Here is a 6,000-nt window from a genome sequence, read left to right on the forward strand (position 1 = left end):
CTTCAGTGCCTTTGACCAGGCTGGGTGGGGGAGAGGGGATGAAGGCTGCGAGCCGGGGATGAGGCTAAGCCCCAGGTACCTCTCACGGCTTGAGCAGAGGCTCAGGAAGGTTCTGAGCCTGGGTCTTTCCTTCTAACTTGTGGAGTGTTGGGGCTGCAGAGGGAGACGGCGGTGGGCAAGAGCTGATAACTCCTGGATTGGAGAAGGTACCTGTGGTTTTTATTTCCTATCTTGATGAGAAGCCCCCTCCTTTTTCATGGAACAGTGTCTTGTGTGACAATTTGTGGAGCTGAGTCCATGTGCTTTTATTATTTGACAGGCCAGTGTGATGACCTGTGGAGCAGGGCTGTTATCATGGGATCCTGTGACCCACTGATCAATGTGATCCGGCTGGTCCTGTGGCAAATGAGATGAGAAGCTCCCAGACCTCTGCTGTTAGGTCTCCTCTCACCCTCAGGACCTCTTAAAGCGTCCTCCTCGAATGCTCTGCTAGAGTCAGGGCAGAGGGCTCATGGTGAGCTGGGTCAATCCAGGAAGGCTTCCTGGAGGAGGAGGCACGTGTGCGCGCGTGCGCACACACACACACACTCGCACAGAGCTGGAACCAGGATGCCACTCAGAGCAGTGCCCTGAGAGTTTCCTGGGAGGTTGCTGAAACCCCAGACTGCAGAAACCACTTGTCTTGCTTTCTTGGAGCTGTGGTAACAAAGTATCACAAAGTGGGGGCTTAATAACTATTGTCTCCCTGTTCTGGAGGTTAGAAGTCTGAATTCAGGATGTCGGGAGGGCCAAGCTCTCTCCAGAGGCTCTGGGGAAGGATCCTTCCTTGTCTCTGCAGTTTCTGGTGTCCCCAGGTGTTCTCAGCTTGAGGCTGCATCACTCCAGGCTCTATCTCCAGGGTCACATGGTATCTTCCCTCTGTGTCTGTGTCTTCCTCCTTGTAAGGACACCACCTTACTCCAGTGTGACCTCATGGGAAGGAATTACACCTGCAAATACCCTATTTCCAAGCAAGTGCATTTCCACAGGTACAGGGGCTAGGACTTGAACATATCTTTTTTGGGGATACAATAGGGACTGGCCAGTCTGGAGCGAGGCCCAGAAACCTGTGCTTTCTAACATACCTGCAGGTGACTATGGAGCAGGACGCCTCAGACTTCCCGCTGGCAACCCAGACCTGGAGCCTATTAGGCCCAAATGCTACTATGAAAAGTTAGGCTGGGCCCCTTCCCTGGCCAAGTCTGGGCCCTGGCCTGAGCAATGTAAGAACCTACCCCGAGGCTGCCTGTCTGTCTGGGAAGAGGCTGCGGGCATTTCTGAGGGAGCGGCAGCAGGCTTGCAGGCTCATTGGATTCTGCCTCTTCATTTTCTTTTTCACTTTTCCAACGACAGTGATAATGGCTTTGTGCCCAAGCTCCAGCCAGGCCTTGCCCATCTTAGATGTCTGCTTTCACTAGAGCATTCCCGCAGGTGAGTCCCCTGAGAGCCCATCCCAGGCCAGCAGACCCATCTCCTGGCCTCGGAGGCCAGCTAGGTCAGCACCGGGCCTGGGAGCTCCAAGTGCACACACACGCATCTGTGCAGCCCAGCTTGGTTTTCCCTGGGGATTTGCTAATGCAGCCAGATTAATCAGGTCTAACTCATTAATTTGCATAGCCCCTCCCTCCCCACCTATGCCCAGCTGGAAAGCACTGGTTTCAGGAACCTAGTAATAATCTCGGCTTCTGAATTAGACTCTCGCTCTAGGCCTCTAGGTCCCTCCGTCTGCTGCTCCTGAAAAAACAGCCACTTCAGAGGAAAACCCCCAATTCAGACCAGTGAGAACAGATTGGGAGAAGCACTTCCAAGTCCTAAGTCAAGTCCTGGAGACTTTGTGCCAGGAGCAGCCGCCACCAAATGTGATTGTGGGGTAGGGGGGCCAGAGGGTAGAGAGGGCTGGGGAGGGCAGATGGAGAAGGACCCTTGCAGATGGGGGGGGTGAGGGGGAGGGCAGATGGAGCAGGACCCTTGCAGATCTCTTGCTGCACCCCCACACTCCGCTCCTGTCAATGTCATGGTCAACTCCAAAGGCAATGCCTGGCTAATGGGAGAATTATTGCTGCAGGAACGAGTGCTGGGGGACCTTTTCCTCCCCATCTCCTTGCCCTCTCCACCCTCCACCCTGTCCCAAGGACATTTCTATGGTAACCAATTGTTGGTGCAAAAAAAATGGATTCTGTCAAAGGTGGGAGGGGAGTCCTGGTGGGAGTCCGAGCTGCAGGGGTGGTAGGAGGGGGAGGAGACAGGGAGGAAGGGAGGAAAGGAATCCCGGCCTGTGGCTGAGAGAGACAGGTGAGAAAGGCTGCAGGGGAACATGGCTATCAGTTGTGACCTCAAGGCCAAGTGAGGGACCATCAGCACTAGGACCCATGTGCTGGCCTGGGGGTCCAGGTGCCAGCCTTTCTGCTCAGCATATAACCCCGGAGTGGGCTCCTGGCCCCTCCAGGCCTTCAGCCAGGCCTCACCCCCAGAGAAGAGGGGCAAGTCTATCCCTGCCACCCCCTGCCAAAACCCTCCTCCCACCAGGTGGCACTGGCCTGGTGGTCCTCTATGTCTTCCCAGGGTCAGCCACTGCCAGCCCTTTAAAAGCAAAATTTCCCCGAGAGAGGAAATTCATGGAAGGCCCAGTGCTTCCTTGTCAATACATTTTCTGGATGTGTTTTTTCTTAACACACCAACCCACACACACATCCACACGCCACTGGACATCATGTATATCATCTGTTGGCCTCCCCCCAGTAATAGGACCATGGGGAGAGGCTCTACGCTTTGATCACAATGCTTGGCTGAATGCAAGGATGGATGGATGAGTGAATGGGAGGCTGTATGCTTTGTTCATGATGTCTGGCATTTAGTAGGGACTGGGTAAATATGTTGAATGCATGGATGAGTGAATGGATGGGTGGGTGGGCGGGTGGTTGGATGGATAGACGGATGACTGACTGGCTGGGGGGACTGGGTACAGAGCAGGACCCTGTCCTGCTGTATGCCAGCTCCTACCCCTCGTCTGACATGCAGGCTGAAATGGTGCACAGGTTTGGGGTTGAATCCTGGCTTTTGGGCAGGTGATAGGAGATGAGTCACTATGCCCAGGAGAGGGGAGTGATATCCGTGCTTGAGGACAGGCAGGGGCAAGAACACTGGCCTGGGGCCAGGCTCAGGGCGATCCATTTTCACCTCACCGATTTGTGTCATTTGCCAGGAATGACTCAGGGGTGACTTTAGTGACTGTCATTTGCCCTTGGGCTGGTGGTTGTGCTGCCGTCTGGTCGCCAAAAGCACTCCTCTCTGTCCAGCAGGGAAGGAGCATCCCTCTGGTGGGGCTGGTCTCAGCCCATGAGACCCCTCCCTCTGACAAGTGGGCCCTTCACCACCAGAGCTCAGGGGCCAGGGGGCTGCCAGCAGCCACCCTTCTCTGTGGGACTATGATTAGGGCCAGGCCTGGACTTGGGACCAATCTCCCAGCATGGCCTGAGCTAGCACATACTCTGCGGACCTCAAGCTGCTGCTTTGCATCTTATCTGTGAATTGGGTCAGGTGGTGCCTGCCCTGTGTCCCTTGAGACTGTTCCTCTGAAAAAAAAGCAATGTCTGTGCCCTGGTCCCTGGCCACCCTGACTGACATGGCAGGGACAAGCATCCCCCTGAGTCCAGAGGCCCTCACCACCCACCTCCCCCTTCCACCTCGGGTTCTCCCAGGTGCCCATTTGCCGCCACTGCTCTCAGCACCACGGACAGCTCCACCCACAGTTGTTCCAGCCTCTTCAATGCAAGTCCATTTTACCCCTGGGGCTGATGGAAGAAAGGGGATCTTTGAGCCTTGTCTTGGCCCGTTTAATTTTTCAGCAAAAGCTTTGAAAACCATTGAGTGCAAGAGAAATATGAGGATGGGGGCCGTTATCCCCTAAGGGGTAATGCTTTCTTCCAATGTCCCTCTGTTTTCCAAGTGTGGCTGCTTCCCCCGCAGACACCTCATAGGGCCGCCTTGGCTAGCCAGCTGGAGGCCCCACAGATACCAGGAAATGAGGGTGGGAGAGGGGAAGAAGTCTGCTAAGAGGCCCAGTTCCCCCAAGCATCACAACTTGAAGACACCAATGTTTTCCTTGGGGCGGGGGAGGGGATGACAAGTAGTACAGCAGAAACAAGGACCAGCCCCCGGCCCCCTAAGCAGCAGTGTTCACGCCCCCAAGTCCTGGATTTAAGCTGTGAAACAGAAGACTCCCTGAGCCTGCTGCCACAGCAACTCCCTCCAGCCCCAGTGTCCTTGGTGCCCGAAACCTGGGCTGGAGGACTGTGCTCCCTGACAGGTATCCTCTGCCCAGGACAGTCTGGCCCATAGCCGGAGTCTCTGTGAAGACCCCATCTTCCTCTGAGCTTCTCTGAGTCGGGGCTCAGTCCAGGCCCCCACCTTAAAGTGCATGCCTGCCACACTGGGTTTCCAGTGTGCTGGGTCCTGTCCTCCAGACACCTTGCAGGACCTTACAGAGGGATGATGGATCTGCACTGGCCTGGCTCCAATTTCACAGTGCTAAGCGTTTCTCCCCTCCCCCACACCCCAGCCCTTCTACTAAGTAGTTAATTATCCTAAACACGCTCCAGAGGAGGGCTCCAGTTTTTAAGTGAAACTGCACGGACAGAAGCATCGTTTTTGTAATGAATGGGACGGAGCAGACACTCACATCTGTTTCCAAGGCTGGGTGTTGGCACAGAGACAGAGAGGCTGGCCCTGGGCAGCCAAGGTGGTGGGTTCAGACAGGCTTGAAGCCCTGGTTGCCGCCCTCAGGCAAGTCATTTCACCCCTCGGAGCCTCAGTCTCCCCAGCCGTTAAGTGGGGAGACTGCCAGCTCTGAGCTCCTCAGGTGTTCTGAGGACTGAGGGAGAAGGTCATGGCAGATGGGCACTTGGTACCTGGAACTGTGTCTGGCTTTGGCTAAATTGTTGCTGCTGGTAAAATTATTATCAAAGAGGAACCACCTGGCAATTCTGTGCTTGCTCAGTGGGAAGGTGCTTGTGCTGGTGTCTGAGGGGCAGAGGCACAGACTCAGCTCCCAAGTCTGGGGAGCACCGACCCTCTGCCAGGTGAGGAGCGATGCAGCCAGAGATGTAGGGGCCCTTCAACAAGACAAGACACCTAGCTCACCCCTCATCACCAGTGAACTCTGCTTGCCTGCCTGCTAGGTGCCACAGGCCTTGTGGCTAGCCTTGTGCCAGAGTTGGGGCAAGGGACCCCACATAGGGCTCCACCACAGGACCCGAGATCAGGTCTCTGGGGCCTGTAGCCTCTCCCTGCCCACCTGCCCATCTCCCACCCCCAGTGGACACAGCAGGACCCCTAGCAGCTGGCTGTGTGCTGACTCCAGGAGAGGCAGCAAGTTCGGCTCTTTGTGAAGAATGACACACCACCAGCCACCCCCACAGAGAAGCCCTTTGTCCCAGCCAGCAGCTAACAAGCCTTATCCTGCACCCTCCTGCTGCTGCTGCTATCCTGGGAGGGATGGGAAGCCCTCCACCCTGGTCAATATAGTTCTTCCAGCCCAGCCCAGGAAGGAGACAGGACTGAGTCACTCTGCGTGTGACGCTGCTGAGTGGCCACAGCCCTGAGAGACCAGTGGCTTTCACGTCCCCCCAAGGAGAGCACTGTCTCTTTCACCTTTACGTCTTCATCACCTTGCCCTCTGTAGGGCCCGAGCCCGGACCCTGGCTCCCATGAAACCCCTCTGGTCAGCTGAAACACTGCCTCAGCAGTGGCCAGGCCATATGATACTCAGTGAGGCTGATCTGCCCCCTGTTTGGGCTCCATCACCTGATATGTGCATTACGCCCTTAGGTGACCCTCTAGGCCACTGTGGGGCTGTCACCTGTGGACAATGGGTGTCCAGGCCATCCACACATCTGCCAGTGAATGACAGGCCTAAAGTGGCCAGTTCGTGGGGTCCATTCCCCACCCCAGACCCCGAGCCTG

This window comes from Loxodonta africana, chromosome 24, assembly GCF_030014295.1.
Source record: "Loxodonta africana isolate mLoxAfr1 chromosome 24, mLoxAfr1.hap2, whole genome shotgun sequence".
NCBI lineage: Eukaryota > Metazoa > Chordata > Mammalia > Proboscidea > Elephantidae > Loxodonta > Loxodonta africana.